Here is a 24,084-nt window from a genome sequence, read left to right as displayed (position 1 = left end):
CCATGATCTTAGTTTTTTTGATGTTGAGTTTCAGACCGTTTTTTGCACTCTCCTCTAAATTTGGGGGGAGTCCCCTAGCAGATGTGGCCCTCCAAGGTCTAGGCTGGGTGTATGTATTCTCAGGAAGCTGCCCACATCGGGAAGCTGTCCACCTAAGGTTTTTTTGTTTTGTTTTTGGTAGGAGAAGGTGAAGCAAACAAATTGGGAAGACAGAAAACAGTGTCCAGTATTTTTTAGTTCCCAGCTGATGGAAAAACATGGGGTGCTATCCTTGAGAGCCAAGGCAAATGCCAGATACATCTGATACAATGAGGATATTGTGGCAGCAGTTTACAGGGTGGTGGTGGAAGCAAGAGGTTTGAGGCAGCAGCCTGAGTGGGAGTACCTGGGAGCAGGGTGTGTTTTTTATCTTTTTTTTTCCTGCTTTGCAGTTATTGTTTTCCCATTGTGGAGTAGTTTGATTGGCTAAGGAATAGTCCATTTATTTACCCCTTCCTTTGCAGTGACAGAAGGAGAATCTCTCTCCTATTTATTTGTTTGCCTTTGTCAGTCAAATACAGGCTACTGTGAAACAGAGTGAACATGGAGTGAATTATTGTCATTGCAACCATGAAAACTGTTGTTATGATTTTTCAAGAGAGCAGATGAGAGGTCAGGAGGGAGACCAGAGTTCTCCGTCCTGAGCTTACAGCACTTTTTTATTCCAAAGAAAACTTCTGTTGCTCTGTAAAAGTTCAGTGTATGAGCTCCGCTCTGCAATACCCTATTTGTTTGCCAGGTGGTGGCCTATCAGGTATCCTGGAAGTCACCAAAGTTATGATTTAAAAATTCCCTTTATAACTCTGAATTATCAGTAAAGATTCTTGCTTCCGAAAGAAAGAAAGAAAGAAAGAAAGAAAGAAAGAAAGAAAGAAAGAAAGAAAGAAAGAAAGAAAGAAAGAAAGAAAGAAAGAAAGAAAGAAAGAAAGAAAGGAAAGAAAGAAAGAAAGAAAGAAAGGAAAGGAAATGTTTACCTTTAAAGAAATAACTGAATATCCAACCTGAAATGGTCACTAGATGTTTAGATTTGCCTTGTTTAATATTATAAGAGTCATGAAACAAAGGACTGCATCCTTTTAGCTCTGTAATTTATTGTGGGATTCGGTAATAGATTTTTTTTTCCTAGGGCAGAAAAATTTGCTAAGGTGAGCAGGTTTGCATTTTTTCCCCTCCCTTTTAATAAAAGCTTGCCAAATCCATGAACCATGATGGAATATATTAATTAAAGTCCATGTAGAAATTAAGACTGAGAAAAAAAAATTCAGAGCTCAAGAAATAAATTAGCAAAACCTGTAACATAAGAGGAGCCCAGGAGGCCCTGGAGTATTGAGAGAGTAACGAGCACAAGAAAAGATGACCATCAGACTGGAGAAGTGCACCAAGGTGTAACAGATGAGGTGGCTCTAAAAGAGGAATGTTGAAAATATTGGCCGTATCAAGTTTTTCCCCTTTGGATGAAAATGAAATTTGCTTTTTTGGTGGGGAGTTTGAAATATGCATGTGGTTCCAGTAGGGAGTTAACTGTGTTTCCGCAAAACAGAAAGCATCCTAAAGAGAGAAAGAAAGGGGCTGTACTCAGGAAAAACACAAAAATAATTCCCCTCAGACACTCTTTATCTCACAGATTTGGAAGGAGTGGGTCAGGACATATTTTCTTCCTGAAGCAGCCTGCCTTGTCCCACCATCTCTGGACAGCTGAACTACAACTCCACTTATCTCTAGCCATTTCAGTCTGCTGGCTAGACATGATGGTTAATTGCATTCCAACTCATCTGGAGAACATTAAATCAGAGGTTGCTATATATTTGATGGTGATGCGTTCCCCTTAGTGTGCTCATAAACATGTTCATTTGATAAATATGCACAAAAATGTGGGTAGGAAACAAAATCTGCATGAATTTGGCATAGTGTGGCTGTAGAGTTGGAAAAAGAAGCAATCTATGGCATTTGAATAGATCTTCCCATCTTTACAGTGCTATTTATGATACCGTGTTTCTTCGAAAATAAGACAGGGTCTTATATTACATTTTGCTCCAAAAAAAGCAGTTTTTTTCATGTACAACAACCTATGTTTATTCAAATACAGTCATATTATCTTCTTGTTGCTGCACAGTGGTGGAGGGTGGGGTTTCACTTAACTGGAGCTTATTTTGGGGGTAGGGCTTATATTACGAGCATCCTGAAAAATCACACTAGGGCTTATTTTCAGGGAAACAGGGTACAAACAGAGCAGTCAATTAAAAATGCTTCTTTAGATTTAAAAATATCTTCTAGGAAGGCAAATTTTGAGATATGAGTTTTAAAAATATATAGTAATCTGTGTGGATTACTTTAAAACAATTATCTCCACAATATTTGAGTGTGAAGATTGGATGTGGAATGAGGATAGGACAGAGTTAAGGACAAAATTGATATGGACAGGAAGCATATCAGCAAGACATACAAAACAAACAGAAAAAAATGAAGAAAAATGTACATGTCTTTGTGCCTTGTTAGGTTGTCATATTTAAAATTCCACAAAATTTAATATTGAAACATAGACAATCTCATACAACATGAAATAATTCTTCTTGCCTTTATGCAAATGATTTACTATGAAAACCTTTGAGAATACATTGATTTACTATGAACTTGATTAAAATTTGGAAGACTCACCAGGGCTCAGATATTACAATTTGGGGGGCCAGGCTTTGTGTTGACCATTCTTGGCCGGAACAATACTGAAGATCAGTCTAGAACTCTGCAGATGTTTCTCAGCCAGGCAGCTGTGAACTTCCCATTGGGTTGAGGCAACCCTTATTGGCCTTGGTAACCTATACTTCTCTCCCAAGCAGTTCCATCAGTAGAACAACTCTACCCCATCCTTCTGAAAATATGGGGAAAAAACACGACATGTATTCCCACTCATACATTAAACTGACATTTATTTGTTCATTCCAACTAAAGGATTCCAAGATGGCACAGAGGCTTACATTTTCTTTTGAATAAAACACAGAGCTGCCCATAATTCTTCCTGGGGACCTACTGAGGATTCTAAAATATTACACATTTGATAGTTTTGTCTTAATAGCTCAAAGACCAGTGATTATTTTCAGCGAAGGCCATAGTATCTGAAATATTCAAATCAGCTTTTTAATGTTAGGCAAAGATGCTCAGACTGCATGTACCACTGGGATATTTTTGCACATTAAATATTGCTTTTTATAAGAAAACACACAGTAATAGGGGTGTGCTCCAAAGCTACACATCTTTAATGCTTTGAATTACCATCAAAACATAAAATAGCGTGTCTTGCTTTGCTCTAATCAGACTCATTTTTATGTGACTGTTGAAAGACCTTTTACATTCCTTTCTATGTCTGGAGGTCTGCGTATAAAACTGATTTGGAGGTTGGGGGAGAGCAAAGTGAAGACACCTGCTGGCTTATAACACAAATACTAAAATATCTTAGAGCCTGCTGAAAGGAGAATTGGAACAATATGTCATTACTGAAGGCTCACTTGCAAGTTCTAATGTATTATAATGAAAACAGTATGACAAACCTAATGAGACAGTGAAGATTTGGGTAATTGTTCCTGCAATGTATGGTAACTTTTCCAGCCGTTATTGGCAAACATAAAACCTAATGAGATTTTATTAATTTAAATGCACTACATCTGCAAAACATTTCTTTAGCTTCATTCTCTGATAATTGTCCTTTCCACATATACTTGATCTTTTCAAGTTAATTGTTCTCTGTCATACATTTTATCTGAATCTAGTACGGACCTATTACAAATGCACATTAAACTAAATCTTTACTTTTTTGAAATGAGATTTCTCGTGATTTGATGTGTCCTCCTTCTCCTTCCAACAAACATTTCACATTATCAGTCATTACTGTGGTATTAGTTTGCTGTACATATACAGTATGTCAGGAATAGTGGTGGTGGTGCAGAATTTCTTCCAAGGAAAGATATGAGCATCATATATTTCAATTTCATGTCATTTCCACACAAACACATTTCTAAGTCTATTCACCTTCTATATTAATATTCACACCCTAAAAAATCTGTCCCCCACATTTAAACACTTTAAAAGTGCATTAAAAATCAATTTTATGTGTTTTGGGTTGTGTTTTCAGAACATTTGAGACCCAGTGGGTTCTGTTTAGTTTGTTTGTTTTTTGTACGCCCTGCTCCAAAGCTCAAGTTGCTGGCCATACTTCTAAATGGATACTGACAGTAAGAAGCATAACTCCAGATTTGCTCCAGATTTTATGATTAATAAAACCTGCAAAATATTTCTTTGGCTTCATTCTCTGATAATGCATTTATGATTAATAAAATCAGGGCAAAACGTTAGCATTTCCTCCTATCCTAAAAACCCAATAGTGTTATCAAAATGCTTTTGACTTTGGTTGTTGTGGGATGATACTAATCATCCCATCTCACAGCCATAAATACTCCTAGCCAAACTACACCAGAGCACAGTTTGCTGTCATCTGAAGATGCTGGCCACAGAGACTGGCAAAACGTTAGGAAAAACCACCTTCAGAACACGGCCAAGAAGCCTGAAAAACCCACAACAACCATTAGATCCCGGCCATGAAAGCCTTCGCGAATACATTGCTTTTGACTTTCCTAGACATTCATGCCATACCGTATTTCACAAAACCCAAGGTCTATTTTGAATATCATCTTCAGTGTAATTTTAAAGTTGGCTCATCAGTAAGCAGAGTCACCATTAGTGATACAAAGTTAAACTTTGAAGTCTGTGCACTTCTGTGACAATTGCCATATTCAAAGAAAATTTAAAAACAGAGGCAGCTCTTTTGATCCATATCAGCAAACTAGCTGTAGTACTTCTCATCTTTATAAGGAGCAGGTCAACTGTAAAATTTTCCAAGCCTGAATTGTCCATTTGGGAACAATTTATCCACAAACATGTTCTAGTCATATCTGCAGACATTCTTCTGAGCAATTAATGCATTAAATACATTGTTCATGTCAGACTGGCCCACAGCATATAGTTTTCAATTTTCCTGAAATAATAGAATGGAGTTGGAAGCGGCCTGTGAAGCCATCAGGTCCAACCCTCTGCTGAATTCCTTCTTGGAATTCAGTTATATAATTGATGTATAAGATTCTTACAATAAACACACAATTTTTAAAACTTTGTTTAGCAGGGAGCCCCTGAAATACTACAAAGCAATACATCAGGTCTCCCTCACTGTGATTAAATACTTGGAACATGGAATTCTGGATGATTTACAAACATATTTTGTCAAGCCCCTCTCCCGGTACTTTGGGATATTAATTTGACTTCAACTTTCAATGGTAGGTTAACATTTGGGTGACCGAACTGGCAATGTTTCTCAAGTCAGCACTATTGCTTAACCCATTAGAATATATCAAGTACTTTAAAGTGTGTTCATTCCATGACAAAGTTGGGTTCTTCATTAAATCCTCTGAAAAAGAAATCCACATATGTGTAACTCAGTCTTATCATAATCACTACAATATTTGTGATATAACTCTCATCAACGCCAACTAACATTTATTTGAAGGAATGTTTACAAAAGTACAGTGGTATCTCGCAAGACGGGCACTCCATTTAACGACAAATCCGCATGACAATGAGGTTTTTGCAATGACAAAAGCGATCGCAAAATGACGTTTTCAATGGGAATTTCGCTGCATGATGATCAGTTCCCTGTTTCGGGAACCAATTTTCGCTTCCCGACGATCAAAACAGCTGATTGTCGGGTTTTGTCACGTTCTCGGGGGTTACAACAGCCAAAGTCCGATAAACCAGTCCAGGGTCAGGAATACCAAGAATGCAAAGCCAAAGTCCATAAACCAACTCACAGAATGCAGTCCAAGGTCAGAGTCCAGAGTCCAATACACAGCATAGTCTAGGGTCAGAGTCCAGAGTCAGGAACACGGTTCAAGAAGCGTGGATGCAAGCCAGGGGTTTTGACTCATTGCTTCCACAGAAATTCTGGCTGGCTAGGAGCTGTTTTATAGTAAAACAGCTCCTTGAGCTGCTGGAAACCTTTCCATCCTGTTAATACTCAGGACTAGTTGAACGGATATTTCTGTGGACAGCCTTTGAGTGATCCTCTGACCTTTTTGTCCTATGTCTTTCCCAAAGCCTGACCCAAAGCTTGTCTGCTGGGGAAGGAGAATCTGGAGGCGGTTCAGGTGTTTCTGATCTTTCAGCATTCTCTTCAGCCTCAGTTAACCCTTCTGGTTCCAGGTCTTCGGCTGCACTCATGGCAGGTTTTCAAAATGGCTCCCCGCTGTGTTTAGGAGCCATTTTTCGCTGCACAGGCACCTGAAAATGGCCGTCCCATGGAGGATCTTCACTGGACAGTGAGTTCTTAGCCGACTGGAATGCATTAACCAGGTTTTAATGCGTTTCAATGGCTTTTTTAATTTTCACTTTACGACGTTTTCGTTCTAGAGTGATTTCGCTGGAACAAATTAACATCGTAATGCGAAGCACCACTGTACACTTATACCACTAAGATTACCCACTGCTATGATTTTCCTTTTCTTGGCCAACATGTCCTAATGGAATAACAGGAAAAGCATTTCCATTGCTGGAAAAGATGAAAAAACATTTCTAAATGAACTCTTCCACAAGAGGACCATTTCCTAATGCGAACAACAATTGCACTGTCTAGAAGTTCAAAAATTGTATTGACTGCTCTAATAATAAAATGTTGTGTGGGCCCCCTTGAATGTAGCACACTTATTACACATCAAACACATATCCTACTATTTAAGTTCAATAAAATTCAGTGGAAGAAATCTGGAGTACTGATTTTCATCTGATTATATATATATTTAAAAATGCAAACCTGCAATTCTATATATGCTTATTTTGGAGTAAATCTCATTAAAATGATTTAGACTTATCTCTCAGTAGGTATCTATGGGATTGTCCTACACATTTGGCTGGATTGTTCTTCAGCTTTCTCAAACTTTTAGGCTACAGTCTTATACATGTCTACTCACACATGTATGGGTAAAGGTAAAGGTTCCACTTGACAATTTTGTCCAGTCATGTCCGACTCTAGGTGGCGGTGCTCATCTCCCTTTCCAACTCATAGAGTTAGCGTTTGTCCACAGACAATTCTCCACAGTCACATGGCTAGTGTGACTAGACACGGAACGCCATTTACCTTCCCACTGAGGTGGTGCCTATTTATCTACTCACATTTTTGCATTTTGCATGCTTTCGAACCTCTAGGTTGGTGTGAGCTGGGACAAGTGATGGGGACTGACTATATCATGTGGATTTGATTTTGTGACTGCAGGTCTTCTGGCCTTGCAGCACAAAGGCTTTAGCGGTTTAACCCACAGTGCCACCACGTCCCACACATGTCTACTCACCCACTATTTCTGGGTGTATAAGCTAGATTCCTGAAACCCAATCTTTAATAAACATGGGGGTATAACTGAAACCGAAACTTCACAAAAATTGCAGGGCTTGTAGAGGAGAGTCATGGGGAGCTTTACGGTCATTTTGGTGTCTGTAGATCCTTGGGGGAACATTGTATAAAGTTTTAAATTCAAAAACAAATTAACAAATTGAATCATTGATTTGTTGTTGTTTAGTCGTTAAGTCGTGGCCGACTCTTCGTGACCCCATGGACCAAAGCACACCAGGCCCTCCTGTTTTCACTGCCTCCTGGAGTTGGGTCAAATTCATGTTGGTAGCTTTAATGACACTCTCCAACCATGTCGTCCTCTGATGTCCCCTTCTCCTCCTGCCTTCACACTTTCCCAACATCAGGGTCTTTTCTAGGGAGACTTCTCTTCTCAAGAGATGGCTAAAGCACTGGAGCCTCAGCTTCAGGATCTGTCCTTCCAGTGTGCACTCAGGGTTGATTTCCTTTAGAATAGATAGGTTGGTTCTCCTTGCAGTCCAGGGGATTCTCAAGAGCCACCTCCAGCACCACAATTTAAGAGCATCAATTCTTCGGCTGTCAGCCTTCTTTATGGTCCAGCTTTAACTTCCATACATTGCTACTGGAAAAACCATATCTTTGACTAAGCGGACCTTTGTCGGCAAGATGATGTCTCCGCTTTTTAAGATGCTGTTGAGGATTGTCATCACTTTCCTCCCAAGAAGCAGGCATCTTTTAATCTCGTGGCTGCTGTCACCATCTGCAGTGATCATGGAGCCAAAGAAAGTAAAATTTATCACTACCTCCATATCTTCTCCTTCTATTTGCCAGGAGGTGAAGTGATCAGTGGCCATGATCTTGGTATTTTTGATGTTGAGCTTCAGACCATTTCTTGCATTCTCCTCTTTCACCTTCATTAAGAGGTTCTTTAATTCCTCCTCACTTTCTGCCATTGGAGTGGTATCTGCATATCGGAGGTTGTTGATATTTCTTCTGGCAATCTTAATTCCAGCTTGGGATTCCTCCAGTCCCGCCTTTTGCATGATGTATTCTTCATATAAGTTAAGTAAGCAGGGAGACAATATACAGCCTTGTTGTACCCCTTTATGAATTTTGAACCAATCAGTTGTTCCATATCCAGTTCTAATTGTTGCTTCCTGTCCCACATATAGGTTTCTCAGGAGATAAAGTGGTCAGGCACTCCCACTTCTTTAAGGACTTGCCATAATTTGCCATGGTCCACACAGTCAAAGGCTTTTGTGTAGTCAATAAAGCAGAAGCAGATCTTTTTCTGGAACTCTCTGGCTTTTTCCATAATCCAGCGCATTTTAGCACTTTGGTCTCTAGTTCCTCTGCCCCTTCAAAATCCAGCTTGTACCTCTGGGAGTTCTTGGTCCACATACTGCTGAAGCCTACCTTGGAGAATTTTGAGAATAACCTTGCTAGAATGTGAAATGAATGCAATTGTACCATAGTTAGAGCATTCTTTGACACTGCCCTTCTTTGGGATTGGGATGTAGACTGGTCTTTTACAGTCCTCTGGCCTATGCCAAAACTACTGGCATATTGAGTATAGCACGTTAACAGTGTCATCTTTTAGGATTTTAAATTGTTCCACTGGAATGCCATCACCTCCACCGATCTTGCTTTTAGCCATGTATTCTAAGGTCCACTTGAATTCACTCTCCATGATGTCTGGCTCATGGTCAGCGACCACGCTATCTGGGTTGTTTGGTGTATTCATAAGGGATTTGGTTTACATTATATCTGACTAATCCAGTGGTTTTTCCTATTCTCTTCAGTTTAAGCTTGACTTTTGCTATGAGAAGCTGATGATCAGAGCCACAATCAGCTTCAGGTCTTGCTTTTGCTGACTGTATCGGGCTTCTCCATCTTTGGCTGCAGAGAATATAATCAATCTGATTTCAGTATTGCCCATCTGGTGATGTCCATGTGTAGAGTTGCCTCTTGTGTTGTTGGAAAAGAATGTTTTTGATGACCAGCTTGTTCTCTTGACAAAACTCTATTAGCCTTTGCCCTGCTTTATTTTGAACTCCAAGGCCAAACTTACCTGTTGTTCCTTTTACCTCTTGACTCCCTGCTTTAGCATTCCAATCCCCTATAATGAGCATCTTTCTTTGGTGTCAGTTCTGGAAGGTGTTGTAATTCTTCATAGAATTGGTCAATTTCAGCCTCTTCAGCATCAGTGGTTAGTGGATAAACTTGGATTACTGTGATGTTGAAAGGTCTGCCTTGGATTTGTATTGAATTCATTCTATCATTTTTGAGATTGTACCCCAGTACAGCTTTTCCCACTCTTTTGTTGAGTATGAGGGCTATTCCATTTCTTCTATGGGATTCTGGCCCACAATAGTATATATAATAGATAATAGTCTGAATTGAATTTGCCCATTCCCAGTCCATTTTAGTTCACTGATGCCGAGGATGTCAATTCTCGGCATCAGTGTTGATTCTTACCATCGCCTGTTTGACCACATCCAGCTTCCCGAGGTTCATAGATCTTACAATCCAGGTTCCTATGCAATATTTTTCTTTGCAGCATTGGACTTTCCTTTCACTTCCACACACATCCGCAGCTGAGCATCCTTTCGGCTTTGGCCCAGCCACTTCATTAGCTCTGGAGCTACTTGTACTTGTCCGCCGCTCTTCCTCAGTAGCATGTTGGATGCCTTCCGACCTGAGGGGCTCATCTTCCAGAATCATATATTTTAGCCTTTTGTTTCTGTTTATGGGGTTTTCTTGGCAATGATACTGGAGTGGTTTGCCAGTTCCTGCTTCAGGTGGATTGTGTTTCATCAGAACTCTCCACTATGGCCTGTCCGTCTTGGGCAATCATCTCAAAATGAGTGTTCTCCCTTGCCTAATTAATGTACTTTGGACTACTCCTAATGCCATACAAAAATAGATGTTCAAATAAATACTCAAGCCCCTTCACCATGATAAGGCAGCAATTTGTGAAGGGGGATTTATTGATTATTCAGGGGAAAAATCATGAATTCATAATTTGTCAACCTTGTTGAATCACGAACCAAAATTAATCACCATTTTTCTGATTTGTACCCATCTGTAATACATAGTAGGGAATCAAACTCAGCATCCAGCCAGCTGAAATGGTAAAACCTCTCCTTAAATATCTCAATTACCATGAGCCCCAATAGGATAGACGAAACACAGCACACACAATAGGTTCCAAAACTTGGTGATCTAGCCAGTTTTAAATCAACCATTGAGAAGTCTAGTTTAATCATTAGTATTTGTTGATACTCTTGGTTCCAGATCTTGACAAGCAAGTCAAAACTAATGTTCTTGATGAAGCACTTCAACTTCCACTCTACCTCTGTCCTAATCTCTGTGCATTTAAAACAATTTTGACTTTTGTAGTGATTGCAGGTCTCATGACCTGGCTAGAATAAGGTCCTCTAACAATGTGATGGATTCTGAGGCACCTGGAGTGGAACAGCCCCATACTGAACTTTACAGATTGTGCAATTCAGGTATTGCCCATCAGCACCAGACTTTGGAAGAAAAGCATTACAGTGTTGCCTGTGATAACATTACTTTGTGAGATGATGGGGAGAAAAAAAATTTTCTTTCCAAAAGCAATGTGGTGGGTTGTTAACATAGTTACTTCTGTATATATAATAAGTCAATATTTACTTGCTATCTTTTCTTATTAGCTTTTGGGAGCAGAAAAATGTTCAGTTTTATTTCTAATTTTAGGCCATTTTCTTACTTCTTTAGATGGACTGTCTTTTAATAAAATTGAATAAAAATTAACAAAAATATAATGAACGACATAGCAAGTGGTATAATGAGAACTGAGAAATATGAAGAATGAGTTGTAGTAAATAATGGGATATGGTAACAAGTCCTTTAAGAAAGTAATTTTGCAAGCTTCCAACATTCCTTGATAATTGGTAGTCATTTTATATTCTCTCATTGACTTTAGCAGGTCAAAGCTGGAGAGTCGTTTACCTATCCTGCTTTGTCCAAGGAAAGAGAGAGCCAGCAATCTTCTGAGAGGGATTACACCAAATAGTAAACTTCTTATGTGTAAATGATCAAGCTGAAATCATCTTGTCAGTTTGTGCCAGATCTCTCAAGCAAACTGAATAAGGGGTGAGGACATTTCTAATTTGTTCATATGGGAGGATCACCACAAAATTCAGTGGGATAAAGGTTTTTTTTTTTTTTTGGAATCCCTAAAAATTAGAATATTGAGACTCAATACATGATCTGGTCATTTGCACATGACACCAGTTATGCCTTTACCTACAGAAAATCAAAACTTCCCCCTTCTACTGACAGTTTTTCTTTTGGGAAAAACCTTTGAGGAGCGGAACTGCATAAAAACTCTGAAGTTAATTGGAGATTATTATTTATTTGAACATCTATTTTTGTATGGCATTAGGAGTAGTCCAAAGTACATTAATTAGGCAAGGGAGAACACTCATTTTGAGATGATTGGCCTTGAATATTCAGTGTTAAGGCAGCCCATCTTCCAACTTGTGTTTCAAAACTAGTATTCTATGCAGCCCAGGAGATAGCATAAGATGGGGTGGGTATAAGTACAAGTTGAAAGCCTCTCTGGGAATGTGGATTTTTTTTCCAAATTCCGTAAATTTGAAAATTTGAACTAAATTTGAACTGAAAGATCATGTTGATCTATGGGAAATACTCTAGTGATTTCTATTAACATCTATACTTCTTATCCATATTTTAAATCCTCACCAATAAAAAAAATACATATAATATTATCAGTATTATCTGAACTTGTGGTCAGAGTCTACAATTATAGTGCAGTGTAGTCATTTGATAGTATAATACTTGTGAATACTATTTTTATGACCTTTATTAGAAAGTTAAGCAGTCTGATGCTTTAGAGATTTAACCCCTTTAAATCAAGAGCAGATGATTGCTTGCCACAACCAAGACTTCAAAAGGGAAACAAAATCCCCCCCCCCAATTCACTGTGAGACCTCTCATGCCTAATCCACATGCTGTTTTTATAGTAGTGGAATAATGTGTAATAAATTCATAGATTAAACAGCACTCTATCCAAGTATAATCAATCAAAAATGACAGCTGATTGATTTCTTTTGTAAATGAGAACATACTTATTGTTTAATTGATTTCCGTGTTCTCCAAAAGGTGATTTGAAAGTCATAATTCAAATGAAGCTTAGCTGTACTTTTAGTACGATATTTTACATAAATAAAAATGTTGCTTCTTGATAATTCTGAATGTCTTTCTCCCCTCCCCTTTTCCTAAACTCCGTAAAAAGAGTATTTATAAGTCTTATTTAGGCTAGAAGGCAGAAAGAATGCTGGTTTTTGCATGTTTATTGTGAGGTTAATGTTTCAAACTCTGGGAATATTTTCGTACTTGGAAACGTTCTGTTTTCGCATAACTTTGAATGAACATCTGAGTGTAAGTTATATCGTTATGAAAGAAGCCTCCCTTGGGCCTTATGACTGTAGAATTTAGGTACCATAAAAAGCAAGAAACAGATGGCAATGCAACACAAAAGCATTTTAAAATAAACATTAATACAAGTTGGGATACACATCTTATTATGGATGCAGTTTTAATCATATTAACTGTTGTTGACATTGCTACTTGAACTGCTTCATGGGCCTGGTGGAGAAAAATCCCTAATTACAGTGGAATATGATGCATGTACACCATTAACATATATCATTAACTTAAAAGAGTCATCTTTTTTTGAAAAAGATAGTACAATTCTGATTTCTGTAAACAAAAATGATAAATATTTCTAATTACTCTTATATTTTCCATCTGGTTGTTGCAAATGTCTCACAATTCCTTCCTTTTAAAACAAAGAGTGGAGCCTGTGCCCACCAGATGCGAGATTCCAGCTCATACCTGCCACAACTGCTATTGTTCATTGTCGGAGTTTTTTTTTTTTTTTTTTTTTTTTTTTTTGCTTCAAAATGACTTAAAGGGTACAAAAAGAAAGAAGGGATAGAGAAGGGAAAATGGTTTTGGGGGATAGGAGAGCATAAAGTATAACATCATCCAATCAATTCATATTACTAATATATATCAACTTTTTGCTTTTTCACAGTTTGATTACCCTCCTGCTTTTATCTTATCATTTAATTTTAATTTTATTCTATGTTATTCCAACATTGTCTGGTAGCTGCTGCCATTTATACAATACATCCCATCGTTCATTTTCTTTTTGAATTGAACAGTCTTTCAGCCCATCTGACAGAATATCCATTTTTTTCACTTCCCATATTTTCACCATAAGATTATCTGGTTTCAGTATCTCTGCCTCCTTAAGATTTTTGTCATAATGCTTTTTAATTTTGGAGGCTGCATGGGTCACTGGATAACTCTCTACTGCATTCATATTACCTGGTGTCATATCTAATACAGACGATTCTAAAGTTTGTACAACTTCATTTGAGTTTTGTTTGACATCTACTGTCCCCTCTTTCGTCCCTTTCATCAAATCTTCTATTTTGCTAAGACCTGCATTCACTTGCTGGAACCCTGATAATATTAGCCTTTGTATATTAATCTGCCATTCCTTTTCTATTTCTTGCACCACTATTCCAGAACTTTGGGGTTGAACAGACCAAGTCTCCATTTGTTCTTTTGAATTTTTGGGGTCCATCTCAGGCTTTGGGGTTTGTATAAATACCACAATAATCACCCCCTAGAAATCCTTCCACAGTTTCCACAATTTTATCAACAATTCAAACCCCTCATCATAAACCTCCCCCCAATCTTTGTCCAAATATTGTAGTATAAAAATCAACTTTTAGCCCAGCAAATACAATATCAATTAGAACCGTGACACAGTTATTTCTTCTTCTCCTGAGTTCAGCAAGCTTCTATTATTAGACTCACACGCGGGCTGCAGTCCGACAAACTTAACAACAGTCACAGAGTCTCAAACTGTCCAGTAGATTGTCCTTGGAGCTCGTCTTGTGATCTTCATTAACCCCTTAATGCTCCTTAGTCCAGTCGGCCACGTCAGCTCCTTCTCCCGAAAACCACCAAATTCTATTATTTATAGCTCCCAAAGTCCAGAGAAGGCAAAGAGTAACGTATCCCAGCCACACTGCATCCACTGAAGTCTCTTAAATCCAGTCAGACGGTGTTGCTGTCTGGGATTCTTTTCCAGAAACATAAGATTTATTTTTCCATCTCAGACTCTCGGCTTTAGAATCAGCCTGGCGTTTTAACAGTTCACTTGGAGAAGCTTAGTTTCGCTTTTGAGTCAGACTGATAAGATAAACCCGCCGCTGCGTTTATTCTTTCAGCCAAATATTTTCATTCTTATTTCAGCTTAATGAGGCTGTTTCATAAATCAGAGGCTTCGGCTTACTTACTTGTTATATATTATTAGTTTATATTGATTGCTCTCCTCTCCCCCGGTAAAGGGTTCCTCGCGGCTCAGTGCCAAAAAATGGCGCCCGCTCCAGTCCGTGCACGGTGATTTCTTCAGAAGAAAAAAGTCCGGGTCTGCCTCCCTTTCTTCTCCTTCTGCTGCTCACCATCTGCTTCAGAGAGACTTCTTCTAGACTCTCCTTTGATCCCCATTTCAAAAGGGGGATCCCGGGCCAGAGGGTTCCAGTTTTTTCCAGAGAGCTCCTCTCTGGAGTTGCTGGCAGCACCGCAACAAAGCCCCGCCTCCTTTCATTGTCGGAGTTGATGGGAGGTAAAGCCCAACAGCATTTGAAGGGACACAACTTTAACGATCACATTCTAAAACGTTTTAACACTTTAGCCCTGTACCTTTTACTACTTGAGTGGGAAGGAATGCTAGAGCTCTTAGATCAAGTGTAGAAGCATTTTAAATTGATTCTCTCAAGATAAAAATAGACAAGCCGGGCTAAAACACATAGTATCAGTGGTTTAGGTATTTTGATGCGGAGACAGAGGTTGGTAGTTTGATAGAGGCTGGACTTGATGTTCTGCAGTTCTAAGATCTACACCCAGACGTTCTGATGCATATGCAGAGTAATTTGCAAAATGATTTTCCACATTCATTTAAGTGACATGAATTAACTCCCAAGGCTAGAAACTGGGCAACGTCAGATGGATTACATCAATTGCCAGTAACAAAGGTTGAAGTCAGTCTCCATTTTGTATCAGATCATTATACTTGTTAGTGCTATAACATGTTTCTTATTATTATAACCAATTTCTGTTGAGTTTCCTTTTCAATATAAGGTGGTTTTATATATTATTCTCTACACATGAAAAGGCAGGGTCTAAATAACTTGTATGCAGTGGAAATGAATGCAAAATCTGCTCCAATTTTTGACAACATCCAGGGAAGGATTTCTTGCAATTATAGACCCGGAACACCAGATGGCAATAGATTAGGCTGCTCATATGTATGTGGATGGTTTGCCTGTGGGATATACAGTATGATATCAATTGCATAAGCATTCAGCCTATTCTGATCAAGAAGTCACAACTCAGGTTGTGCCCCCATGAACCAGATTCCTGACCCATTGAACCATGGCTTCCAGTGTGTATAATCATGGAAAGAAGACAATCCAGAGGGATATTTTACTGCTCAAACAGCATTGAAACTTGCACTGAAATAAATGACCAGTGGTATGCAGATGGTAGCCGTCTTCCACATAATCTTGTGTATTATCCTTGTGCTTTGAGTTTGGTGAGTCAAATGAGTCATGATGATTCTGGCCGATTGGAGAAATGTTGAAGTGGAGGTCCTTCAAGTCAGATAGCATTTGAATTTGGTCATTGTTGAAGATTCAGTTTGGACATCAATTTGAATTGGAAGGGATAAATAAACACACAAATAATTTGTTTCCAAAATCTTCACTCCAAGATATTCATCTGAAGAAAACAGTGAGAAGGAAGTGAAGAAATATAGTTTTGTGATTCATCTTCATCTTCTTATAACAATGATTGGTTTGGAGAGGAATCGTGAAGTAATATATAATGGGACAGACCCAGTGTTAATTGCTTTTTTCTCTATTCCTCTATCAGCAATAGGGATGTTCAAACATTTTTAGTGGAGTCTTTGGGAGCTCCACAAAAGTATTTATACAATTGCTTGAACTTTGACAGGCATAATCTTCTCCTAAGGGGCTGAAGTTGCTGTGCCTGCAAATTTCATTCAGTTTTGATGAAGGGAAAACAGTTACACCCAATAATAAGTGGAGAGCACAGATTTATCAAATTTCAGACTGAGAGTCAAGACCAAACATTTGTTGAATCAGAAGGCTTCTGGATCAGCAGTTTTTAATTGGGTAACCTCTCTATAGACAGAAGGAATGCTGTAGACATTGTATATCTTGACTTCAGTAAAGCTTTTGCCAAGGTGTTCCATGATGTTCTGATTAGCAAGCTAACTAGGTGTTGGCTGGATAGAACAGCTATCAGATGGGTACACAGTTGGCAACATAATTATACTCAGAGGATTGTGATTCATGGTTCTTTCTCAAACTGGGAGGCGATAACTGTTGGAAAAAAGATTTGAGACGCTGATATAAAATATAAATAATCTTTATCTAGTTCTCTTAAGAAACAGGTAAACAGGACATCCCAAGAAAACAATAAAAGTACTAAAACTACATAACAAAAACATACCAAACAATAAAAGGAATTGAGGTGGTGGCAGCTCAGGAAACGCCCACAAACTCAGGCAAGTACACACAATCTCTGCCTCGCTCGGTCAGTCAGCACCATTGAAGGGTGAAGTGAGGGAGAGAGACAAATCTTTATAGGGCCTCATTGATTATAAGGGGCAGGTGAGGTCTTTCTTTTGACTTACCACATTTAGAAGCATCAATTCCACATTCTGTCAATAATTTTTCAATACTTTGCAAGTTTCTATGTACCAATTTTGCATGCCATGAATAAAGACAAGATTTATGATCACAAGTATCTTGCCTAGTTTGACATACAGATCTTCCTTCATCTACTACAGTATTTAAATCATCAACTATATAATGGAAACCATCATTTTCATCAGCCTTAAGTACTAGACCATTTCTGTCATTGATAACTTTTTCTGAGTCACCTTTAAGTGTTATAGTATAACCATTCTTTATAATCCTTTTAGTGACAAGTAAATTATTTGAGGTTTCAGGGACAAAAGCAACATTTGTTACTGTAAGGCTCACCACCTCATTTTTAGAAGTGAGAACCTTTAAAGGTACTGTTCCCGTTCTAAGCACATTTGATATTTGCTGGTTTGCTTGTAATATCTTTGGTCTGTTTTCTGTATCAAGTCGATTGAAGCTTTCTCGAAATTGACAAATATGTATGAAACTGCCACTATCAAGAGGGAAATGTCTGTCATTCACACCATGAAAATCAGATATTTGGAACACTTGGTTATTATTATGAGCATTTTTGCCATCATATGATCTTTGCTTGTATCTTATACTTGATCTGCCTCATGGTGGTCTGAAATTTCTATGACTGCTAAAATGTCCTCGAGCACTAGGGGCTGCTCTTTCAATATACAAACACTTGCACACCTGGGTATTTGAGCTCCTGCATCTTTAAATCTGGCATATTTGGCAATGTGCCCAACCTTTGAACAAGTGTAACATTGCCTTTCTTTAAGATCAGGTCTCATTCTTAATGCAGGCATTTTTTCAGGCATGTTATCTATTGCCCTTTTAAGTCTGGAGTCTCTCAAGTAGGCAATTGCATAATCCAGGTCCACCTTTGCAGTACAGTGGGGTCTTGACTTAAGAACGGCTTGAGTTAAGATTATTTTGACTTAAGGACCGCTCTCATAGGAAAATATTGACTTGACTTAAGTACTTAGATTTGAGTTAAGAACTAAAAAAAACACGTGGGAGGCAGGGAAAGTGCAAAATTTGAACTTTCAGTTAACTGTTGGCCAGTGAAAAGGGTGCCTGTCTGCTTCCTCACTCCTCCCAGCGTTTAGAGAGTGGATTGGGAGACAGTCTTCGGACTGCCTGGTACTGCACTGCCTGGACTGTATTTTCCCTGCCTTCCCTGAACCTTTCTTGACCTAAGAAAAAAAAGAAACAAAATATCCCCCTCTAGTGGTCGAAGGCGGAATAGCAGCTTCCCATTAGTTTCTATGGACGGAAAAGAGCAGCTACGGATCAAATGGTTTTCAATGCATTCCTATGGGAAATGCAGATTTGACCTGAGAAATTTTTGACTTGAGAACCGCCTTCCAATACGGATTAAGTTCTCAAGTCAAGCCCCCACTGTACACTCAAACATGGCTTTCTGATTTGCAAAACATTGTTATAAGTTGAGTAATATACAAGTATAGAACTTGGAATCAGATATTTCTGCCCCTCCAGATTAAAGCTCTGTGACAAGTTTCAACATTTTATCCAAATGCTCATCAATTCTAGTTCCTTCTTTCATTCTCATGCTGTATAATCGTTCCTTCAAAAATATTACTTTCTTACTTGATCTAGTGAAGTATTTTCGTTTTAGAGCACCATATAGTTATTTAGCTGTTTTATACTTGGTTACTAATGGAGTCTCATGGTCTTCTCTATACAAGAGTATAATATCATTAAAGCCTTTGCTTCTTTAATTTTATGTTCAATCTGTGCTGGCTGACTTTCAGGTATATCTTGGTCTATAACATTTAAACAGTCCTGTACTTGAAGGGAAACTCTTAATCTTGCATTCCACATTTGAAAATTGTTCCGATTCAGCTTTGAAATTGCAAATATGCCACGGCTGTTACTTACACCCAGCTGAAAACACTGAGCGGATGCATTAGCTTCTAGAGTAGTAGCAGAAACTGTAGACATTGTGTTACTAATAAATGTTGTTTTCCAATAAGGCAAAAGTTAAATTATCTTCTCTTCACAACTTCATTTTCAGTTTACTGATGATTGTATGACTGCATACAAAAATTGCCTTGTTACTTTAAAAATGTTTTGCAGCCTCCTATCAACTCAAAAATTTACTCTCTTTAGTCAGAGGCAAATACAACACATTCCCCAATTTGAAATGAAAGGACAGTTGAACAGAGTGTTTTTGGCAAACATTCTGTTCAACTATCTGAACTTCAAAAAGATAAAGTAAAAAAAGTTCACACACAACAACAACTGTCAGTGTCTCAAAAGCAGCTTGTCAAAAATGCAACCATCATCTGCTACCAAATTTGTTGGAAAAAGGTTTGAGACACAGACAAAATGTAAATAATAATATTTATCTAGTTCTCTTAGGAAAAAGGTAAACAGGACATCCTAAGAACACAATAGAAGTACTAAAACTACGTAACAAAAACATACCAAACAGTAAAAGGAATTAAGGCAGTGGCAGCACAGGCAACCCCCACAAACTCAGGCAAGCACACAAGTTCTCTGCCTCGCTCGGTCAGTCAGCACCATTGAAGGGAAGTGAGAGAAAGAGACAAATCTTTATAGGGCCTCATTGATTATAAGGGGCAGGTGAGGTCTTTCTTTTGACTTACCACAAGAAGAGCAAGAAGGATCTTGGAATCATCATAGACCGCAAGCTAAATATGAGTCAACAATGTGATGTGAATTTTTTTAAAAAGGCAAATGCTATTTTAGTCTGCATTAACAGAAGTATAGTCTTCAAATTCTGTGAGGTACTAGTTGCCCTCTATTCAGCACTGGTTAGGCCTCATCTTGCGTATTGTGTCCAGTTCTGGACACCATACTTCAAGAAGAGGCTGACAAATTGGACCAGGTTCAGAGGAGGGAAACAAGGATGATCAAGAGGCTGGAAACCAAGCCCTATGAAGAAAGAGTGAAAGAACTGGGCATGTTTATCCTTGAGAAAAGACTGAGGGAAGATATGATAGCACTTTTCAAATACTTGAAAAGCTATCATGCAGAAGAGGGACAGGATCTGTTCTCAATCATTCTAGAATGCAGGACCTGCAACAATGGGCTCAAGTTACAGGAAGCCAGATTTTGGTTCAATATGAGGAAAAGCTTCCTCAGTGTTATAGCAGTACAGCAATGGAACCAATTACCTTGAAAGGTGTTGAGTATTCCAACACTGCAGACATCCAAGAGAATGGATCCAAGAGATGGTTTAGACAACCATCTATCAGACCTGCTTTGATTTGGATTCCTGCATTGAGCAGGGGCTTGGCTGCAATGGCCTTGTAGGCTCCTTCCAACTTCATTATTCTATGATTCTAATAGGACTGTGTTCCAATGAATGTCCTTAATATGTGTCTGTATTTGTATTACCTTTCTTTGCTGATTCCTTGGTTGGAACCTCTCTGTGTGAATGGACTGTGCATATATGTACTTTATCCTTATGGTTGTGCCATTTAAATACACCTGCAGCTTGATGGGAACCTCTCCTCTAATTGTCTGGATAGCAATGAAGATTGGTTCAGGATTATGGAAAGCTCCCTGTGGGACAGGAATGGGCCAGATATGAGAGTCCTTATGAGTGCCATGCCACTCCTAAACTAAATATGTTTGATACTGTTCTTGGTTCCACAGAGACAAGTGTGGGTAAAGTTCCATCAGTCTAGAAGGATCCCACTTGGATGTATACAAAAAGGCTGAAATCAGACATGAAGCTATATCTCTGAAAGGTTAAAGTGTTTCCTGTGGAAAAAGTACGTCACAAATCATCTAAATTCAAGGAGGAAGGCAAAACTGTAGTCTCTAGTGCCAGAGATGAAGTCCTAACTGCCTCTTCCATGGAAATTATTAGTTTGGACAATTCAGACACTACTTCTTGGGGAGATTGTTGGGGCCTACTTGCCTCTGCCTTCAGAAATTCTTAAGTCCTCCTTTGACAGAGAAAGGTTAGGGCTTTATGTCATGACAGAGCGGCTGTCATGCATCACAGGCAATATATATAGGGCTCTTCATCCACTGAACCTTTGTTGAATTCAGTGGGATTTAGAGCTATTCCTTCAGAAACTGCACATGCAGCTGCTCTACCTTTCGCTCTTTCTCTCTTTTGTGCCCCCATCAAACTCAATCTATACAACCATGCAACTGTTCTGTAACTCTTTCTGTCTCTTGCTTTTCTCTAACATGCACAAACACAGACACTCAAACAGATGAACACTTAGTCATAAACTTTGCCACATCTCATATACAGCTGCCATTGGTCAACTCATCATGTTAATACTTTTGTCACTAATAGCTTTCCTTTTATTCAGGAGAAAAAGGTGTTCTAAAATATATAGATTAGATGAGATGACACTCATGATGCCTCACAGTGAAGGGGTGATTTGAATTTAGTCTATCAGAGGTGGAAGATAGGGCATGCTTGCAATCTATTTTTCCAAGATTGCCTGCAACAAGATTAAGATTACAATTTTGATGAAATACTGATGCCATTGCACAGACATTTTTGGACAATTCAGAGTTAAAAATGAGCATGTTATTTGCATTAAAAAACATCTGTATACATCTTGGAGTGACATATGTGCTTATGCACTGCAGAAATGTGCCTCTGAGTGACAGGGGCCTTGAAATGTTGTTTATGTGTTTGGCTTCCAGTACCAAGGGCATGATTTAGTAGGAAGCTCTCCTGTTAACACCATTAATAGCATCTTTGCCAACATTTATAATCCCATCCTGAAGAGGATCATATCCCTCTTTTATGAGGCAAGCACAAGGTCTCCATATTTAATACCCACAACTTTCTGTTCGTGCTATCAAAAGTTAAAAGGTACTCAGTTAAAACAGTCATCGCCAAGTTAAAGAAAAGGATTAATTGATGAGAAATTCTACATTGCAAACATGAAGGAACAGACTCTCTTTTTTTGTAGTTCTTGTCATTGTCGCAAAATCCTGCTTGCATTTTTCTATTATTAAAATGAATGTCAACATGCAGAAAGGTATGCTCATGCTGTCAAGGGGTGTACACTCAGACTGCAACTGAACTTTGTTTTGCAGGAAGAAACATTCAATGATTTGATCACCTGTCAGAATCATCTCTATGAAATGTCTCATGCAGCTTTCAGTTCTTTCCCCACTACCATCTGTGAAGCAAAAGAACAAAGCCCCCCTTCTCCCATCCACTCCTCTGCCTGGCAAGTATACAGGAGCAGAAGAATTCAACAAATATCCATTTGGAAGTTGTAGAGGCATGCAGTTGAGCAGTAGCTGTCCATAGGGATATTGTGCTCTATAATTCCCCTCCTGGGCATACCGCTGCTAATAAAACATTTTACAACTATAGCTTTCTAAAGACTTCCCTTATATCTTATTCTTCTCTCCTCCATTTTATAGGTGTACAATACCCTGCATCCTGATGTAATAGTCTACACATCTTTCCAGGTAAATATTTTCAACCAAACTGTACAACGACATATTTTAATTAGCTTCTCATCAACTGGACAGTTAATACACATGCACAGCAATGTTTTGAAGTGTTTCAGCTATTTTTTCTTGCTATGGATAATATGTGCTCAGGTTAGTTGACTGTGTGGTGGAATGAATTGTTTGAGTGACAGGTGAGTTCTGGGTGAGTGACAGGTATGAACACTATAGCCATTGAGAGAGGGAGAAAATGCCTATAGAACCCTATTTTCATTGGGTGCTTTTTCCAGCCAAAGGGGGAGGCAGTAGTGTGCATATAAGAGCAGAAACATAGACATATTTTGTTTCAGTCTTCTTAGCTAATAACTATTCCACACAGTTTTGTGTCATCTACAAATCTGATAAGTATTCTTCATACCCCCTCTTCCAAGTACTTAATGAAAATGTTGAAGTGCACCAGGCCCAGGACTGAGTCTTGTGGTACCTCACCTTTTACCTCCTCCCAGTTTGAGAAGAAGCCATTGATAAGCACACGTTGAGTATGGTTCTCTAACTAACTGTGTCCACCTGACACTTGTTCTATCTCGCCCACACGGAATTAGTTTGTTAATCAGACTACCATGGGACACTTTGTCAAAGGCTTTGCTGACATCAAGGTATATTACATCTGCATCATTCCCAACATCTATCAGGAAAAAAAAATTGATAAGATTAGTCTGTCAGGATTCGTTCTTAAAAAATTCATGATGACTTCTTATTACTGCATGGTTTTTAACTTACTTGCAGATTGACCGTATTATTTGCTTCAGAATTTTTCAGGCTGACCGGTCTGTAGTCCCCAGGTTCCTCTTTTTTGCCCTTTTTGAAGATAGAAACATTAGCCCTCGTCCAATCATCCAGAACTTTACCCATCCTTCATGATTTCAAGAAAATAATAGATGGTAGTTCTGATAACTCTTCAGCCAGCTCCTTTAATATTGTTGGATGCAGTTCATCTGGGCCTAGGGATCTGACCTCATTCAAAGCAATAAGTTATTCCTTAACTATCCGTTTATCAATCTCCAGGATCAATCCTGTCCCCTCCCTTTGTACTGCACATAATTACTTCTGCCTTTTCTCTGCCATCATCTTTGTTATCATTTTCCCATCCCCACTGAGTAGCTGGGCCACTGTTTCTTTTCTTTGTCTTTGCCAGCCTACCCTGTAATAAAGACACAAGACCAGAAAATAAGGATTAAACACGGGCCACACTTTACTGAATTTAATCATTGTTGCCAATCCTTTGGCAAAGGGGGGTCCTGCCATAGTGCAGATTCAGGTTTCAAAGATGTAGGTCTAAACGGACCCTTCTAACTAACCCATGTGCGAGTACCTGGCCCAAGT

At 38.7% G+C, this 24,084-nt stretch overlaps 1 long non-coding RNA gene across 1 annotated transcript; it reads right to left on the bottom strand.

Annotated features, from left to right (window-relative positions):
* Window positions 1–572: 572 nt before the first annotated feature.
* Window positions 573–24,059, bottom strand: LOC140705816 (uncharacterized). The gene is made up of 2 exons (XR_012085348.2): window positions 19,723–24,059; window positions 573–16,935 (listed from the first exon to the last, which is right to left on the bottom strand). It is a non-coding gene; the product is annotated as an uncharacterized LOC140705816 (long non-coding RNA).
* Between the last annotated feature and the right edge of the window lie 25 nt (window positions 24,060–24,084).

Source organism: Pogona vitticeps, chromosome 3 (assembly GCF_051106095.1).
Source record: "Pogona vitticeps strain Pit_001003342236 chromosome 3, PviZW2.1, whole genome shotgun sequence".
NCBI classification, from domain to species: Eukaryota; Metazoa; Chordata; class Lepidosauria; order Squamata; family Agamidae; genus Pogona; species Pogona vitticeps.
The sequence above is the reverse complement of the archived record's forward strand: the minus strand, read 5'-3'. Positions and strand labels throughout refer to the sequence as shown.